This window comes from Monodelphis domestica, chromosome 5, assembly GCF_027887165.1.
Source record: "Monodelphis domestica isolate mMonDom1 chromosome 5, mMonDom1.pri, whole genome shotgun sequence".
Taxonomy (NCBI): Eukaryota; Metazoa; Chordata; class Mammalia; order Didelphimorphia; family Didelphidae; genus Monodelphis; species Monodelphis domestica.
Genome location: NC_077231.1, coordinates 25422080 through 25442651, shown reverse-complemented (window position 1 = coordinate 25442651; position 20572 = coordinate 25422080). Strand labels below are relative to the sequence as shown.

At 38.9% G+C, this 20572-nt stretch overlaps 1 protein-coding gene across 13 annotated transcripts in view; it reads right to left on the bottom strand.

Annotated features, from left to right (window-relative positions):
• The window catches only part of R3HDM2 (R3H domain containing 2), a 178140-nt gene extending 167630 nt beyond the window's left edge, over nt 1-10510 (bottom strand). For 8 of the 13 annotated variants that reach the window (XM_056797789.1, XM_056797799.1, XM_056797795.1 and 5 more), the window contains exon 1: nt 9468-9725. The gene's annotated coding sequence lies outside the window, so the exon portion shown is untranslated. Of the gene's footprint in view, nt 1-9467; nt 9726-10171 lie in introns of those variants that run through there. The other 5 variants (XM_056797793.1, XM_056797794.1, XM_056797792.1 and 2 more) reach the window with 4 other exon arrangements.
• Nucleotides 10511-20572: the final 10062 nt, after the last annotated feature.

Here is a 20572-nt window from a genome sequence, read left to right as displayed (position 1 = left end):
GCAAACTAAGGAGGTGTCCATAAATTAGAGAATAGCTAAATAAAATGTAATAAAATATAAATGAGCCATTATTGTGTCAAATGATGGAAAGGATAGATTCAGAAAAACCAATACTTATTTGAACTGACAGAGAGTGAAAGAACCAGGGATATATATATATAATAACAACAATGTAAAGAAAAAAAATAATTTTAAAAGCCCATAAAAACTGGTCAATGTAATGACCATCTATGATTCCAAGGTATTGATGATGAAGTATGCTCCTGTCTCCTGAGAGAGAAGTAATGGACTTAAGATGCAGGCTAAGGCATACTTTTTTTTTGTATGGCCAGTACTTTTCAACCTATTAACACTCTTCCTTTCTGTTTCTTTCCTAACTCCAGGCTATGCTCTATGCCTGAACTCTTTCCCTTCTCATCTCTACCTCCCAACTTCCTTCAAGGTAAAGTCACATCTTTTGCAATAACCCTTTCTCAAGGGCAGCTAGATATGTTTAGTGAATAGAAAGCCAAGCCTAGAGACGGGAAGTCCTAGGTTCAAATTTGACCTCAGACTGACACTTCCTATGTGACCCTGAGCAAGTCACAACTCTAATTTAGCCTAGCCCTTACCTCTCTTCAACCTTGGAACCAATATCTAACATCATTCCTAAAACAGAAGGTAAGAGTTTTTGTTTTTAAGTACTTTCTAAGATTATCTCCAATTTATTATCTATAAATATGTGGATATGTATCTTGTTTGTACATTAGTTGTTGACATGCTGTTTCCCCCTCCCATTAGATTTTGTGCTCCTTGAGAACTGGGCCTATCTTTTGCCTAGCTTTATATCTTCAGAGCTTAGTCAAATATTTGGTACATAGTAGACATTTAATAAATGCTTCAATAAATGCTTCTTTGACTTGACTTAGGAATTGCTTTTATTGATAGCACATATCATCATTTTACAAAGGTTTTGTTTTCCTATTTATTTTGGTGGAAGGAGAGGGTGAGAGAGATAAGGGGGAGAAGCAGGAGAGGGAAGGAGATTAAAAAAAAAGAAACAGAAAACAGGAGGGATTACAGATAAACAGGATAACTTTAAAAGTTACAAGATACATTTATTATGTACTTGAAAAGCAAGTTCTCAAAAAAAAAAAGGAAGTTCTACATACACAGTTTCATGTATAGAAACAGGCCCAATTATACTAAGTGACTTGCCCAATGTCACAACAGTAAATAAGAAAAACAAAATTTGAACCTCAGTCCTCTTACTCTTTGTCTAGCCTTTGTTCCAGCATACTACAATACCAACTCTGGATTACTATATGATTTAAATCCAGGTGAAGCTGGTTTGACTATTGTAAATTTCTAGCCTAACATGTGAATGGTCAAACCATATCCTTTTTCTCTGTAAGTCTAAGTTCCCAATATCAGTTCCTTCAAAATGAATGGGAGAAGACACCAGAAAAGAGATCAGAAGAAATGTAGAACAGGGATAACCATCTGGAAAATCTCAAACAACCTTGACAACACAAGAGACTTTAGAGATAAAAATGCAGAGAAACACAGAGTACACCTGGATTTATGTAGGACCACAATTTTTTTTCCTTTTATAAGCTTCACCTCAAAAAGAGGGGCTAAAAAGACCTCAGGAGGTTGTTTTAATTAAGGGCTACCAATTTAAAAGGTATTAAGGAGTGGAGGAAAGATATGTATGCTGGGAAAAATCTAACAGAACTCAAAAAGATGTCAAAACAGAATGAATTACAGGTCTAATGGATATTTTCTATCCAAAGCTGTTTTAAGGATTGGGAAACAGAGCCAAGATGGCTGCGTAGCAGGAATCGGTACAATGAGATTTCACCCCTAAACTTCTCCACATGAACTTAAAAATGTACCACATCGAATTCTGGTAAAGAAATCCAAGAAAATACCAATGAGACATTTTTCCAGTCCAGGTCAACATAAAGAGATCTGCAGGTACTGGGGATAGGAGGCCAAGAGTCTGTGCACAGGGTCAGAAGAGCCAAGACTCATGCCAATGTGCCCCAAGATATACATACCAGAGTACTTTGAACAGAAAAGGTGTCAACTGACAACTTTGTCAACCACTACCCAGTGTGAAGTCACAGATCCACAGCAGCTTTAGAAAGGGACCTGTCCTCAGAGATGGCATTCTGGGGTAGGGAGCTGCTGGCCTGCCTACTGCACTGAGAAGGAAGTAAATTCAGAAGCAGTAGCAGTGTGGGTCAGATCCCAGGAGCAGAGCAAGGTCTCATTTATAGCTCCTAGCCTGAAGCCTATGGTTCTGTTACTTTGAACCAGCAGAACTTCCCAACTGACTAACAGGGGATGAGTCCACTGTACTCTACTATGGCTCAAACCTAAATCCAGGTCAAGAACTTGGACAGTTAGAGAAGGACGAGGAATGAGATCATTCAGATGCTCTCTTGGATCAGATTTCTTTAGGAATGTTAAAAGCTTGCAGGGCTCCAGACTAATCTGTTCATGAGTACCTGGAATAACACAATGCTCAATACCCAAGGAAGCAACAAAAGAAACAGCAGTGACCTTCCCTCCAGAAGTATGCAGAGCCCAGCTATAGAATCAAGTCCAAAGTCAAAAGGTAGAAAAGAAAAATGAAAAAAAAAGGAATCCCATCATAAAAACCAATTATGGTGATAAGAATGCTCATAATCCAAATCCAGAGGAAAAGAATGATTCCAAAACATCTACATTAATTAAAAGCCTCAAAGAAAAGCATAGCTTGAGCACAAATTCAACTAGAATTCTGGAAGGATTGAATGAATTAAGAGTTTAAAATTTTAGTTAAAAGATGTTTTTATTTTTTTAATGGGAGAAAAATGTAAAAAAAAAATAGAGCTATGAAAGAATTGGAAAGGAAATTAACACCTTGGCACTAGAAGTATAAAATCTTGCCCACACAACAAACTCTGAAATTTCAAGTGAACCAAATAACAGTCAATGACTCCATGACAAAAAAAATAATAATCAAAGAAAGAAAGAGATTGAAAGCAACCATAATGAAAGAATTCAAATACTAAGCCAGGATCACATACAATTTAGGAGTCACCACTATAACAGAGAGCTTCGAATTGTGTATTACAGAAGACAAAGCTTATAGGCTTATGGCAAGAATAATAATTTACTCAGCAAAACCGATTATAATTGGGGGGGGGACTTTTTAATGAAATAGAGAACTCCCAAGCAGACCAAAACTGTAGAAACTCTGAAGTTCAAACACAGGAGTAAGAAGAAATATCAGTGAACAATCATAAGGGACTTAACAAGGATAAACAACTTATATTCAAATACGAGGTAATACATGTGTCCTCTCTGAAACTCATCAACATCAAGTGTCACAGAGGGAGTCTGACAAATTAGACAATGCCTGGGAGAGGTTCTGTTATGTCTTCAGGGCCTTAAGAAAAGAATAGAAAGAAAGGAAAAGAAATACCCTTGGGATGATAGGAAGGGCAAGAAATGTTGGGAGAAATTATCACACATGATCAGGGTGCACAATTATACATCTCAAAAAAAAAAACAGGGCAGGGTGAGGGCAACAGATGACACTTGAACCTTCCCCTCATATGAACTGGTCAAAGGAGGAAAGAATACATATACATATGTATATAATTGGGTATGAAAATACATTTCATTCAAGAGGGAAGAAAGAAGAAAAAAAAAGAATTAGAGGGATGGTAGATTAAGTAAGAAATTAGTCCTAGAAAAAGCAAATTATAACAAAAGATAATACAAAAATATTTATAGCTCCTTTGTAGGTAGCAAAGAATGGGAATCTGAGGATGTACTCATTAACTGGAGAACAGATAAACAAGGTTATTGTACATAAATGTGATGGAATACTATTGTAGATTTAAGAAATAATGAAGGGGACAGTTTCAAAGAAATCTGAAGTCTTATTATGAACTGAAACTGACTAAAGCAAACATAAAGAGAACAAATTATACAATGACAATAATATGGCAAAGACAAACCTTTGAAAGAATTAAAACTCTATTCAGTGTAAGGACCACTCATAATTCCAGGGGCCTAATGATAAAACCTGCTACCCACTTTTTGATAGGAAGATGGACTCAAGAGGGCAGAATGAGACTTTTTCTGGTCATGGCTAGTGCTAAAATTTGTTTTGCTTAACTAAGAGTTTTGTTTTTCTTTTGCTCTCATTTTTGGTGGGGAGTTGAAGTGAGAGGGAGAAAAGATTTATTTTTCGCTCATTGAAAAAATATATTGTATATGTAAATAATTAAAAAAAAAGAAATAATTGACAAAGGAACTTTAATGAAGAGAAGGATAAAAGCCTCAAAACAGGTGCCATAAGACCGAATTGGCAACAACTGTAAGAATTAAGGCCAACTATTAAAGGAATTTATGTGGAATTTTTTTAATGGGGGGTGCTGAAGAGGTAGTTGAAGGAACACACCAAAACCAATGGCTATAAGGGGAGTTTCTAAAATTAGATTCACCAACTGTGCTTGAACATATACATACAACCATCTTCCATTTTCTAATAATCAGTATGTAGCACTTTCAAGTATTACTTCCTAGATTATAGATACTGTCAGTCATAAACTCTTCTAGCTCACTCTGCAAATAAGAAAACTGAGGCCCACAGGGAACTAAAAATCACACAGCTACTGTTAAATGCAAAAGCCAAGACTCAAAACTGACAAAATTTAGAGTCCTTGCCAAGCAGCCTCTATTTATCTCTGGATACCTTTCTCATAACATCTCCAATCTTCATCCTGAATACTTACATAACCTTTCATTTCTGGTTTGAATAGGAAAGTGCTTTATGAAACAGGCCAATAGGTACCATCTATATGGTAAAAAGAATAGAAATCCCCTTTTAAACAAATCTGATTATGGAGTGAAGAAATTCAACTTCTGCATATGGTGTAGGACTTTAAAACATTTAGCCCCTAAGCTAGAGAGAAGTTCCAATTCATTTTCAGAAACTGAGAAGACATCCTTAGGAAATAAATAGGACAACAGGTTGATGTCCTTACTACACTTTAATATTTAAATGGATTTATTTTCTCACCAGTGAAGATATTCTCCCTAAAGAAGCAGATCACAATCTATTTTCTAATCCTTGGACTCTTATCCATGTCCTCTCATAAACCCTAAAGTCCATTCAACATGCTGAGGACCTTTAGTTAACCTGGCATCACATGGAGCATATATACAGGCTATCTATTGGTTATCATTTGATCTGTATTATTTTTAAACCTGCACACAGAAATAATGCTTATTTTTTTAAAAACAACTTTAATGTTTGCAAGGCACTTTAAATATATTAGTTAATTTGAGCCTCAAAACAACTGAGATAGGTGCTGAAATCATGAGTATCCCCGTTTTCCAGAAAAGAAAACAGGTTCACAGAGGTTACACAAATTACCCACATTTCTACAGCCAGGGATGAAATCTGAAAATGGGGCCACTTGACCCCAGATCCAGTAATCTAACTATTAGACAACGTATCTGCTTCCTCTTTACAATAAAGATAGCCTCTACACCAGTCATTTTATGAATAGAAGGAATTACTGGATAAAGAAACTCCCTCTATCAATGTGGAATCAATCTTCTCTTCCCCTTAAAGCCTTATAGACCTGCCTAGAGCACTGAAAGGGTTTAGCAACTTGCCCAGGGTCACACAGTCAAAAAAAGATAAAAGCATTTATTAAAAATAAAGTTGTACTCATCACCCATCCTTTTTCCACAAAAGGTGCCACATAAACAGATCAATGTTGCCTTATGCTCTATTTTGTATCATTATGATCTGTTATTTGTACATATATCCCCACTAGACTGTGAGCTCCATGGAGACAAGGGCTGCATCTTAATGACCTTAGTATCTATCTCCCTTAGCATAGTGCTCAATATATTGTAAATGCCTAATAAGATGATGGATGAATTTACAACAATATAAGATAGCCTTATTTCAACTGCCATGGAAACATCATCTCATTGGTCTCCTGGAATGGATTTAAAACAATCTAAAAATCTGTAGTCTCCAAACTTGTTGGATTGTGAGGATCCTAGCACACAGCTTTTCTTCCTCTTCCTTAAAACATAACTTTCTCAGAGCAGCTAGTTAGCTCAGCATATGGAAAGCTAGGCCTGGAGACAGGAGGTCCTGGGTTCAAATTTAGTCTCACACTTCCTAGCTCTATGTCCTTTGGCAAATCACTTAACCCCACTTGCCTAGCCCTTACTTCTTTTCTGCCTTGGAAGTGATACTTAGTATTGATTCTAGGACAGAGGTTAAGGGGTTTAAAAAAGGGTTTAAAAAAATTCTGTTTAAAACTGCTTTGATTACCAATTATTGCACAACATCCCACAAATTCTATTCGCACATCCCCAACAGTCTTCACTGTTGTATAGTTTCTCCAAAAGTCTTTGATCTGCTCCTAGAATCTCTACAAAGTGTTGAAAGCTGCTTTCCTCAGCAGCAGGAGGAAAGGTTAAGGTAATGACAAGTCACCAAAAGGAATCTCATTCAGTTCACTCTAGCCAGGCCAAAAAAAGGTAACAGAGGTTTTTATCCAAGAGCCAAGAAATAAAATAATAAATTCAGGATACCCCAAAGTACTCAGGAAGCCTTCTCTCCTTTCCATTCTTATAAACTGAATGGAAGTTGTTTATAAAATATTTTTTAAAACGGGTACGGAGGAGACTGAGAAAATGAGAGAGAAGTAAAAATTGCTAGATATCCATTCATAGTGGTATTTTTAGGGAAAGCTGTTCTTAAAAGATAAGGGACATGAGGAAATGAGGAAGGAAGCTGTAAAGTTTCTGAGTAGTTGTCTCCAAATGAGCCAAAAAAGACTAACATATACATACTTCACTGGAAATCTGCACATCTTCCTTCTACTGTAAAACTCAAATTCTAAATTAAGAAAGTCAGCCTTTTTCAACAGTATTCACCCCACATTGCCATTACTACCACCACCACTACTGCCACTATCACTAAATACCCTTCCGACACTAGGAAGTGAGAAGTGTTATTTTTCTTATTAGAGAATCCAGCAAGGTTCAAGGGAAGACCCTGAGGCTGGGAGTAAAATTCTAAATCTTGAGTGATGGAAGGCATTCTGCCCCTAAAAATACTACCACATTCACCTCTTTTGCCTTGCAACCACAAAGACCTGAAAGCATTAATAGACAACCCTAATAGTGGCAATACATTTTTTTTAAACCCTTACCTTCTGTCTTAGAATCAGTTCCAAGGTAGAAGACTATTAAGGGCTCAGGAAATGAAGTTGGGTGTCTTGTCCAGGGTCACAAAGTTTTGAACCCAAGACCCAAGCTTGGTTCTCTATCCATCTAACTTCCCTGATGGCAACCCATTCTTTAAAATAGCAGTCCAAGATTTCAATCTCATGACTAGAGTTCTAAGAAAGTAAACTCATTTTTATGCATTTAGGTCAATTTGTCCTTTGTTGTTATAATCCCACTTAACAGCAAAACCTACATGTTGAATTTAAGTTGAATTTTCAAAATTGCTTATTACTACAGAAAAAAGTTAGGGGACCACATCTCCCAATGTAGTAATAATACTTTGCATCATATATAGTAAACATTCAATAAATACTTGCTGAACACATGTATGAATGGCTCTTAGTGTCAAACACAAGCAGTTGGGCTATCAGCCTTGAAATTAAAGATTCCCTGTCCTGAACTGCCAGCAAAAGGGGATGAATGCCACTTTAGCATCAATTGATTAAACAATTTTCCACTGTGATTTTTCCTCTCCTTGAATACTACTAGAATTATTTGTTTTTTCACCCTTACCTTCCATCTTAGAATCAATACTCTCCTTTGGTTTCAGGCAAAAAGAACAGTAAGGGCTAGGCAATGTTAAGTGACGTGGCCACATTTGAACCCAAGACCTCCTGTCTTGAGGCCTGGCCCTCTATCCACTGAGACACCTAACTGACCCTGGTTTTAGTATAAATGGATCATTATCCGCCTGAAGAGAGGTTTTTAAGTTTTTTAAAAACACATTTTATTCTTAAAATCAATACTTAGTGTTGGTTCCAAGGCAGAGGAGTGGTAAGGGTTAGGCAACAGAGGTTAAGAGATTTGCCTAGAGTCAGTCACAGCTAAAAAGTATCTGAAGCCACATTTGAACTCGGGACTGCCTAGCTCTCTATCCACTGAGTCACCCAGCTGTCCCTAGTTTCAGTATTAATGGATAGCTATTAACCTGAAGGTTAAAAAAAATTTTAACTCACTTTCTTTCTTAAAATCAATAGTTGTTGGTTCCAAAGCAGAAGAATAGTAAAAATTAGGTAATGACGGTCAAGTGACTTGCTCAGGGTCACACAACTAAGCAATGTCAGAGGTAACACTTGAACCCATGACCTCCCTTCTCTAGGGCCGGCTTTTAATCTACTGAGCCACCCAGCTGCCCCCAAAACCACTTGTAGTATTAACAGGTGTAAGACATAGGGCAGTAAAACAAGAAGAGTATGTATAGGTTGAGGAGTAAAAAGTCACCAATTGTACCAGGTGGCACCAATGCCAAGAGTTGCCTATCCCACACAGATCAAAACTATCAGACTACTGAACTTTTTCGGGGATGCCACAAGTCCCAACAAATGGGAGGGGGACTCTGGAGTCCCCTAAATGTTATTAAAGCTCAATGTGTCCTCTAATTTTCTTGTTGCCTACCATCATCAGACAAGAATCAGAAGGATTTCCCCATGAAGAAAACACTAACCTGAATCCGATTTAGATATGAATTTTAAAATCTTTTCGGAGTTTTCAGTGTGCCTTGGAAGTTGGCTATTTCTCTCTATGACTAGATTCCTATGACCTTCGCTTGAGCTGCAGAAATAGCCGGTGGGGAATATTTAAAGAACTCACTTCTGACCCTGAAGGGGACAAAAATGTTTTTAGAAGAGTCTCATAGTGAATTCCACTAGCTGGAAGGGCCCTTGACGGCTTGGGATTGTTGGGCCAGTGTAGACGCAGCCTTTTCTGCTGCCCCTATGCACACACCACTTTGGAAAACTCTCCCTGACGCCGGAGGACCTGCCAGCACTCAGATCCTCCAGGTCCCAATTCTTACTGGGCTCTGCCCAAGGGGGAACAGGACGGGGAGGAAAGAACCCCCCCTCCCCCACGGGGGGGCTCTTCACAAGGGAACAACCCGCCAGTCCAGCCACAGGTGCCCTCCCCCCCGCCCCGCGCTGAGGATCCCCTCCCTAGACAAGTCCCCGTCCTCACCTGCCTCCGCCCCCGGGCCCCCACCCTCACTGTTGTGGCCCCAGGGGCCGCACGCGCTGCCCCTCACTCACGCTTACTCACCCACCCGGGAGGGGGTGGGGGTGCGGCACGCCGCCCCCTCCTCACTCCTCCCGTCCCTTCTCTCCCTCCTTCCCCTCAGCCCCGTTCCGCTCCCCTCCCGCGGGCCCGGGCCCTGCCGGCCTCCTCACCGGGCTCCGGCTCCGGCCCGTCCGGGCGGCGCGCTCCCGGGGGCGGGTTCTTCTTAGCGGGGTTTCCCCCGGGGCCCGGGGCGGGGGGAGGGGGCCGGGCCAGGCCGGGCCAGGGAGGGGGGGAGGGGAAGGGGCTGGGGGAAAAGGGGGGGAGGGGAAGAAGGGGGAGAAAAGGGGAGAAACCAAACCCGGAAAGGGGAGAAAAGGGGGGGGAAAAACCAGAAGGGGAAGAAAGGCCCAGAGTCCGCCCCCTCCCCCCCGCTGCGGCCTGCGCGCTACGTCACCGCGCTCTGCGTCCTCGTCACCGCGGCCTGTGGTCCGCGCGTCACCGCGGCCTGCGTCTCCCTCCCTTCGCACCTCCCCTCCCCCAGCCCCCCGGGCTCCCACTCGCACACCTGCTCTAGCCTCCGCGGTGCCGCGCCACCCCCCTCCCAGCCCAGGCGTTGCCTTGGGAACTGTAGGGTCAGACCAACTTTAAGCAGCCCATTGGGGTCCCAGAAACCCCCTAAACACCTGAACCCGCCGGGATCTATGCCTCGCTCCCCTCCCTCCCAGAACCTCGGTCCTTTTCCCACCCTGATCCGCCTGCCTATTCCACCCTGATGATGCTCCTTGGGCGTCCGGGCCCAAGGCTTTCTCCCTCTCCTCCCCTGACTGCCTCCACATCTCCACCTCCTAGCTTCTCAGGCTGGCGAAAATCCCACCTTCCACTGGGAGCCCTTCCCCAGCTCCTTCCATTCTTTTGATCATCTCCGATTTATCTCGTCTAAAACTTGTTGGTCCCGGAGCTGTTTGCGTGGTGACTCCCCCATTGGACGGTCAGCTCCTTGAGGACCCGGACGGTCTTGTTCCCTTTCCTTTCTAGCCTTGGGTCTTAGCCCCGTGCTGGGCACATGGAAGACGCCCCTTTAGAGCAATGCATGTGGTCCAAGTCAGTCATTTCCGAGGCTCAGCTCAAATCCCGTCCTCGGTTCCAAAACCCTTCTTTCCCAGACTTGCTCCTTAGCGCCTCTCCCCCAGATTACCTCCTATTTGTCGGAGGCACATCGAGGTCTCCCGTTAGAATGTGAGCTCCTGAAGAGCAGGGATCGGTCCTCGCCTTTTATGGGTCTGGCGTGTAGCAGGCATTAGTAAATGCTGGTTAAGGAGCGCGTGGGTGCTTCAGTGGAGAGATGAGAGGTCCTGGGTTCAAATGTAGCCTCAGATGCGTCCTAGCTGGTCACTCAACCCAGATTGCCTAGCACTTCCCTCTCTGTCTTGCAACTGGTGCTCAATATAAATTCTGACATAAAGGAAGGGTTCAAAAAAGTAATAAACGCTTATTGACTTTGTTGATGGCTGTCTTATTCGTTGCCTGAATTCCTCTCTTTGGTAGGTTTGGCCAAATGAATGAACAAATAGGAAAAATATTATTGTAGGATAGTAGAAATACCAATACCTAGAATTTTATAACACTTTAAGTCAAGTCAACCAGTATTTATTAAACATATATGCCAGGCACTGTGCTGAGCCCCAAATTAGATACAAGAAAACAGTTTTTGCCCTCAAGGAACAAAAAACCATAGATAAACAAGCAAATATTGGATAAACTGGAGATAAACTCAGAGGAAAGGATGCTTGATCTCCATTGATCCTGTGAGGTAGGGCTGAGTCCTCCCTGCCTCCTTCCATTTCCAACCATTATTTTCATTTCATTTGAGAGACAGTCGGATAAAATTGTATCAAATTCTATTAGAGGAGGAAGACCCAGATTCGAACCCACTCATACCTTTACTCTGCCCATTCTATTAACTAGTTATGTGACTTGGAGAGAGTGGTCACCTTTCAGCTGTGGCTTGCTCAGTCTGGAAAATGGGAATAGACACCTACCTTTGCCTATGTTGCTGGGTTGTGGTGAAGTTCAGTTGAAATGAGAAGTGGAAAAGCTGCTATCAATGGCTTTGTTAAAATGTCCATATCCACCAGGGAGTCCCAGAGGGAGAAGAGCGAGCCTTGGGGCTGAGAGTATCTAGGGGTGGCATTCTCTAGAGTTAGGATTTATTAGATAACTAAGAATTCTGAGAATAGAAAAAAAATATTTTTTTTCAGTTGAGCAAAACCAGGGTGAAGTCTGGAGGAACATCTGCTCTTTCTTGCCCTGAAACCCTGCCAAAGGGATAATTTGAGAAGTGTAGGCTAAGCATATCCCTCCTGGTTAGGGAACCATGGGTCAAGGAAATCCTCAGCCTTTTTTGGTACCCTGAAACAAAACCCTAGTTACACCATCCTAGAAACAGCTTTGGCTGTGAGAAAAACAGTGGATCTTCCATCCAGAAAGAAATTGTGTGTGTTGGGGGCTAAGGGAGAAAAAGAAAACTCTAGGAGTCCTGGAAGCAGGACAGTGTCTGAGTTCGAGCCATCCCCAACATAAAAACCCTTTCCTAGCACACAGTTGCCCTACCTGAGACATTTTCTGCTTAGCCTCTCTCCCATCCCATGCCTCTCCAAACTGAGCCCACTGTAGAAGTGGCTGGCCAGTGTCTAACTCTTTCCAGAAATGCTTAAGCTACCGCAGGGTTCAGAAATACTTAGAGAAAGGGTCAAAAAGTGAGAGGAGAGATTTCAAGGAAGGGAGCTGGAGAGGCCAATGAGGGGCTAGAGAAGCAAAGATGAGGCTTGATGTTACAGGCAAAAAGAAGCCATTTCAACAGGAAATGAATGGCATGCAAGTGAATAAATTTTATGCTGTGTATTCCCAAGACAGTCCCTCCTCATCTTCAGTGATCTTATCAATCAGATCCCATATGCTCAAGTATCATCTTCATTATCTCGGTGGTCTATATAGCCAGCCCTAATCTCTGTCCTCAGCTCCAGTTTGTCATTACCATCTAACCACTATTTGGATTTCTCCAACTGAATATTTTATGTGCAATTCAAACTCAATCTATCTGGAATGGAACTCATTATTCTTTTCCCCAGAACCCATCCTTCTTCCAAACTTGTTTATTTCTGTTGAGAATATCACCATTCTTCTCCTCATCCTACATGTTCAAAATCTCAGAGTACCCCTTGACTTGCTCATCCTTCACATCTGTTCATTTACCTTTTTCAATCTACCTCATCTCACATCTATTGCCTTCTCTCTTTTCCTCTTGCCACCATCCAGGTTCAGGCCCTCATCGCTTCTTTTTTGGCCCATTATAATTGTTCGCTGAATAATTTCCCTGTTTAAACTCTCTTGTCTCCAATCCACCTTCGACTCAAATTTTTATACTACTCGGATTTGGATATTTCTTCCAATGATTCACAATTATAGACCGTCCAAGCCTATGTGACTCTTTTTCATGTCTTCCATAAATAGCTAAAGAGGATGCATTCAACACCTCTGAAGCTTTATTCACCTTTTCCTAACATGGGGAGGATATCAATGGAATATTGCAGCTGTTCCTGCCTCACCCATAACATGTGATGGACGCAACTTCTTGTATTTTCCTAATAACATCTTAAAAAAAAACAACTCCTACCTTCTGTCCTAAAAATCAATACTAAGTATCAGTTCCAAAGCAGAGCAGAAAAGGGTAGGCAATTGGGGTTAAGTGGCTTGTACAGAATCCACAGCTGGAAAGCTTCTGAGGTCAAATTTCAATCCAGGACCTGCTGCCTCAAACCTAGCCACTGAACCACCCAACTGCCCCTTGTAACATCTTTTTTTCCCCCTTTTGTTAAATGTTTTATTTTTTCCAGATTACATGTTGATGCAATTTTTCAGTAATTGTTTTCTGGCAGCTGAAGTAGCAGCAAAGGCTTCCAGAACTCTCAGCTACAGACAGTAAAGGGTAGGGGATTGAACAACTGTTCAGAAGGATATTGTGGGGGTCCCATTGCTGGCTCTAGGTGCAAACCTCCTGTTGCATTGCCCATTCACAGATCCAGGTAACAGTCCTGGAACTTTGACTCAGAGTGAGGAGGAATACTAGCACACACCAGGGACTGGGAGACCCTCCTTAAAGTTCCTAGAGGGAGGAGTTTGTGGTTACAGAGCACAGGCCTGGGGGGGTATTAAACACAAATCTCCTTGTATTATATTGCCTTGCAAGAACTGAAAGCAGATAAATTACCCAAAGCCAGCTCTGAAAGCAGCAATGAAAAGAACCTGAAGCTTAGAACTCCCTTCACCACTGTTACACAGCTCAATTTTAACAGGTTTTTTTTTTAATTAGAAGAAAAGAAAAAGGCTGGGAAATGAGCAAACCACGAAAGAAAGAAAGAAAGAAAGAAAGAAAGAAAGAAAGAAAGAAAGAAAGAAAGAAAGAAAGAAAGAAAGAAAGAAAGAAAGAAAGAAAGAAAGAAAGGAAGGAAGGAAGGAAGGAAGGAAGGAAGGAAGGAAGGAAGGAAGGAAGGAAGGAAGGAAGGAAGGAAGGAAGGAAGGAAGGAAGGAAGGAAGGAAGAAAGAAAGAAAGAAAGAAAGAAAGAAAGAAAGAAAGAAAGAAAGAAAGAAAGAAAGAAAGAAAGAAAGAAAGACCATAGAAAATTATTTTGGTGACAGGGAAGACCAAAATGCAAACTCAGAAGATGACAAAGTCAATACTGTTTCATCTAAAACCTCCCCAAAAATACGAATTGCTCTCAAGCCAAAAAAGAATTAATGGAGGGACTCAAAAAGGATTTTAAAAATCAAATGAGTGAGGTAGAAGAAAATTTGGGAAAAGAAATGAGAGTGATACAGGAAAATCATGAAAGGAGTCAACAGCTTGGTACAGGAGGCACAAAAAGTGCTGAGGAAATTAATATCTTAAAAAAAGAGAATTGGACAATTGGTAAAAGAGGCACAAAAATTAAATGAAGAGAAGAACTTTAAAAAAAATTGGCCCTATGGAAAAAGAGGTACACAGATCCATTAAAGAAAAGAACTCTTTGCAAAGTAGAATTGGACAAATGGGAAAAGATACGAAAGCTCATGTAAGAAAATCATGCCTTAAAAATTAGAACTGGGCAAGTGGAAGCCAATGACTCCATAAGACATTAAGAAACAATCAAACAAAGTCAAAAGAATGGAAAAAATGAAAATGTGAAATATCTCATTGGAAAAACAACTGATTTGTAAAAACAAAAAATAATCTAAGAGAGAGAATCTAAGAATTGTTGGATTACTTGAAAGCCATGATTTTAAAAAGCACTTAGATATTATCTTTCAAGAACTTATCAAGGAAAGCTGCACTGATATTCTAGAACCATAGACTAAAATAGAAATGGAAAGAATCCACTGATCACCTCCTAAAAGAGATCCCAAAAGAATTATTCCCAGGAATATTATAGCCAAATTCCAGAACTCCTAGGTCAAAGAGAAAATATTGTAAGCAGCCAAAAAGAGACAATTTAAATATTGTGGAACCATAGCCAAGATTTAGCAGCTTCTACATTAAATAATTAAAGGGCCTAGAATATGATATTCCAAATGGCAAAGGAGCTAGGACTTCTACCAAGAATCACTTACTCAGCAAAACTGAGCATAATCCTTCAGGGGGGAAAATGGGTATTCAATGAAGTAGGGAACTTTCAAATATTCCTGATGAATAGATCAGAGCTAAATGGAAAAAAGAGAAATATGAAGAGGTAAACAGGAAAGAGAAAGAGAAATTTTAAGAAATAAGATTAAATTGTAGACATGGGGAGATAAATTTTGTAACTCCAAAGAACTTTATCATTATTAGGACAGTTAGAAGGATTATATATAGATGGACAGCAAGGATATGAGTTGAATATGTTGGAATAATATATGAAATAAATCAAGGTATGGGAAAAAAGAAATGCATAGGATGGTGAAGGAAAAATAAAATGGGGTAACTTATCTCACATAAAGGAAGCATAAAAGAGCTTTTACAGTGGAGGGGAAGATGGGGGAAGCAGAGATGGGAACACATAAATCCTACTCTCATCAGAATTGGCTCAGGAAGAAAGAACATATACAATCATTTGGGTATCTTTATGTAACTATATATATATTATATATATATATATATATATATATATATATATATATATATATATATATATATATAGGTATATACCTTACTCTAATGGAAAAGAGGAGGGCAAGGGGATAAGAGAAGGGAGGTGGAACTGATAGAAAAGATGGCAAATTGGGGAAGTGATAGTCAGAAATTAAATGGGGAATTAAGATGGAGAGTAAGAGACAGCCATTATAATGGTGCAAACATTTTTTACAAGTCTCTAATAAATACCTCATTCCTCAAATACATAGAAAAACGAGTTGAATATATTAAGAATGTAAATCTTCAACTGATAAATAGTCAAAGGATACAAACAGGCAGTTTTCAGACAAAATAATTAAAGCTCTCTATAGTAGTGCAAAAAAATGCTCTAAATCACTATTAATTAGAGACCTGAAAAATTAAAACAACTCTGAAGTACCACTCCATATCTATCAAATTGGCTATTATGACCAAAAAGGAAAATAACAAAACTTGGAAGGAATTTGGGGAAATTAAGTCATGAGTGCACTGTTGGAGGAATTATGAACTCATTCATTCTGGAGAGCAATTTGGATCTGTATCCAAAGGGCTTTAAAGCAGTAAAATATCTTTTGACCAGCAAGTTACTAGGCTTGTATCCCAAAGAGATTAAAAAAAAACATAAAGGGCAAGGACCTATAGGTACAAAAATATTTAAAATATCTCTTTTTGTGGGGACAAAGAATTAGAAAGTGAAGGGATGTCCATCAATTGGGGAAGGGTTAAGTAAGCTACAATATAAGATTATAATGTATTGTGCTGCAAGAAATGACAAGCAGGAAGAGCTGAGAAAAATCTAGAACAACTTAGATCTGAACTGAAGCAGAGTGAATTAAGCAGAACCAGAAGAATGTGTTCCTCTAATTTGTTCATTTATGGTTTCACCTTTTATTTCTAAATTATCTATCCATTTTGTCTTCACTTTGGCATATGGCATGAGGTGTTGGTCTGTGCCTTGTTTCTGCCATAATGTTGTCCAGTGTTTCCAGCAGTTTTTATCCAATAGTGAGTTCTTCCTTCAAAATCTTAGATCTTTGGGCCTGTCAAACACCAGCTTACCATGGTCATTTACTTCTGAGTATTGAGTGCCTAATCTATTCCATTAATCCAGAGCTCTATTTCCTTGCCAGAAACAGATTATTTTCATGGTTGCCACTTTATGATGTAATTTGAGATCTGGTCAGCTAAGCTACCTTCCTTTGTATTTGTTTTTAATAATTCTCTTGATATGCTTGGCCTTTTGTTCTTTCAGTTGAATTTTATTATCTTTTTCTAGCTTTATAAAATAATTTTGGGCAGTTTTATTGATATAGCACCAAATAGGTTAATTAATTTAGGAAGAATTGTCATTTTTATCATATCATTCTATCCATGAGCAATTAACATTTTTCCAGTTGTTAAGATCTGACTTTATTTGTGTGAAAAGTATTTTGTAGTAATCACATAGTTCCTGGGTTTGATTTGACAGGTGAACTGCTTAGGTATTTTTTATTATCTATACTTATTTTATGTGGGATTTCTCTTTCCATCTCTTGCTTTGGACTTTATTGGTAGTATAGAGAAATGATGATGATTTATGTAGGTTTATTTTATGTGCTGCAACTTTGCTAAAGTTGTTCATTGTTTCAATAAGTTTTTGGTTGATTCTCTAAGATTTCCTATGTATACTGTCATATCATCTGTGAAGAGTGATAGCTTTGTCTCCTCATTGCCTATTCTAATTCCTTCATTTTTTTCCTTTTCTTACTATAGCTAGCATTTTCAGTAAAATATTGAGTAGTAGTAGTAGTGGTAGTCTCTTGGTAACCGAGGATGACGATTGTCTTTGTGCATTTTCATCTATGATAGATGAAAAGTCGATGCACAGAGACAGTCCCACTCTCTCGGCATTGGAAGCCTGGGTCCATTGGCACGAAAAGTCGTAACACCTGGAGACTTCCTCAGCTGCATTGTATGGCCGTGTTGTCTTTTGTGCTCCAACATGCCCTAAGCACTCCACAGTGCTTTGCTGCGTCGCCCTCTCAGCCGTTGAACCCTTTTATTGTTAGTAATGGTGATAATGGATATCCTTGCATCACCCCTGATTTTATTGGAAAGGCTTCTAATTTATCCTCATTGTAGATATATTTGCTGATGGTTTTAGTTAGATACTATTTGTCAACTGGAGGAATATTCCATTTATTGCAGTTTTCTCTATTATTTTTAATAGAAGTGTGGGTTGGATTTTCTCAAAAGCTTTTTCTGCATCAATTGAAATAATATTATTAATATGGTCAATTATGCTGATTGTTTTCCTAATGTTGAACCATCCCTGAATTCCTGATATGATACTCAACTGGTCAGAATATTGTGGCACATTGCTGTAATCTTCCTGCTAGAATTTTATTTAAAAATTTTGCATCAATATTCATTAAGGAGATTGATCTATAGTTTTCTTTGTTTTTTTTTCTCTTCCTGGTTTAGGTATCAACACCATATTTGTGTCATAAATGGGATTTGATAAAGTTCCTTCCTCTGATATTTTTCAAAATTGTTTATATAGTATTGGAATTTATTGCTCTTAAAATGTTTGGTAGAATCTACTTGTGAATCCATTTGGACTGGGGCTTTTTTTCTTAGGGAATCCACTGATGGCTTGTTCAATTTCCTTTTCTGAGATGGAGTTGTTTAAATCTTCTATTTCCTCTTCTATTAGTCTGAGCAATGCATGTTTTTAGATACTCTTATTTCACTTATATTGTCAGATTAATTGACTTATAACTGGGGGAAATGACTCCTAATAATTGCTTTAATTTTCTCTACATTGGCAAAACATTTTTTAGAACAAGTCTCTCTAATAAAAAACTCATTTCTCAAATACAAAGAGAAATGAGTTGAATGTATAAAAACACAAGCCATTCCCCAGTTGAAAAATGGGCAGGCAGTTCTCAGACAAAACAAAGTTTCTGTAGTCATACCAAAATAATGCTTTAAATTACTATTAACTAGAGAAATGAAAAATTAAAATAACTCTAAGGTACCACCTCACACCTATTAGATAGGCTATTATGACAGAAAAAGAAAATAATAAAGCTTGGAGGGAATGTGGGGAAACTTAGACACTAATTCACTGTTGGGATTGTTGTGAACTGATTCAGCCATTCGGGAGAACAATTTAGATTTATGGCCAAAGAGCTATAAAGCAGTACATACATACCCTTTGACTCAGCAATGTCATTACTACGTTTGTAGATAAAAAAAGAAAGAGATAAAAAAAAGGGGTGGTGGTGAAGGACCTATATGTACAAAAATATTTAAAACATCTCTTTTTATGATGGCAAAGAATTGTAAAATGAGGGGATGTCAATGAATTGGGGAATGGCTGAGTATGTGATAGTATAAGATTGTAATGTGTTATGCTGCAAGAAATTATAAACAAGAGGAGCTCAGAAAAACCTAGAATGACTTACATGAACTGAAGCAGGGTGAAGTAAGTAAAATCAGGAGAACATTGTACACAATGACAGGAATATTGTAAAATGAACTACTGTGAATAACTTGGCTATTCTCAGCAAAACAATGATCCAAAACTATCCCAAAGGACTCATGATATTAAAAAAAAAAAAACTCCTTCTGCTTTCAGAGAAAGAACTGATGGGGTCTGAATCCAGACCAAAGCAACTTGTTTCATTTTCTTTTTTTGTTGTTTGAGTTTCTTTCACAAAAGGATGGAAAAATGTTTTATATAATTGTACATGTATAATCCAAATCCAGTTGATTACCATCTTAGTGGTGGTGAGGAGAGAGGAGAGGAGAGGTCAGGCCTCAAAATACTTTTTAAAATGTTGGAAAATGTTTATATGTAATTGGGGAAAAAATTAAGATGCATTTTTAAAAATTTCCTCTTCATTGGTTGTGAATTCATGCTTGTTTGTTTTTTTTCATTTTTGATGCTGGTATTTTGGTTTTCTTTCTTTTAAATCAAATTAATGAATGATTTATCTATTTTGTTGTTTGTTTTCATAAAATCAGCTTCTTGCCCTACCTATTCAATAGTTTTCTTCCTTTCAGTTTTATTAGTTTCTTCCTTGATTTTCAGGATTTCCAACTTGGTCTTTAATTGGAGATTTTTAGTTTGTTCTTTTTCAGTTTTTGTACTTGTTCAATTCATTGATCTGTTCTTTCTTTTACTGATGTAAATATTTAGAGATATAATTTTCCCTGTAAGTATTGTCTTCACTGTATCCCAAAAATTTTGATATCTTTTCTCCTCATCACTATTATGAATTAAATTGTTGATTGATTCTATGATCAGTTTCCAATTAATTTTTAGTATTCTTTTCTGCAGACATTTGTTGAGTATAATTTTAGAGCATTATGACCTGAAAAGGATGCATTTAATATTTCTGCTTTTATGCATTTAGTTGTGAGACTTTTATGGCCTTTAATATGATGAATTTTTGTAAAAGTGCCATATTCTGCTGAGCAAAAAGGTATATTCCTTTCTCTACCAATTCAGTTTTCTCCAAAGGTCTATTGTAACAGCACCAGAGGGGGACAGGACTGGGACCAGAGTTCCCCAGGTAAGAATGAGGGAAAAAATAATAGAGGAATACAAAGGTGGAAATTATAAGGACCTTGCCTGTAGGTAAGGACAAGGGAAAAGATAAGAATCAAAAGGTAACAGATACAGGGTGGAGTCACCTTGCTGATGGCAGGCAAATACTGTTTATTGCATGCTGCTAACAACTTTTAAAGGTATAGATCACAAAGAATGAAAGCAATCCTTTGAGATAGGTCCTTGGGAAAGGGCTGAGACAGTCTTTGGGGAAGTGCAACAAGGATGGTAGATATGACACCTAGTGAAGGATAAGGATTCCAGGAATTAGGGTGAAAGAATATTTCCAAGAAATGTAGATAGGCACTTGGGGTAAGATTATGATTCAAGTACCATCCAAGGTTCATGGAATGGTCTGCAACAGAATGTCTGCCAACAATAGACATGTATTACTAGGAGAGGTCAAAAGAAGGGGAGGGAGAGGACACTTAGGCTCATTCTCAGACAGACTCTGAGTTTTGACTTCTTGACAGAGGCCACTCAGATCTTTATCTTAG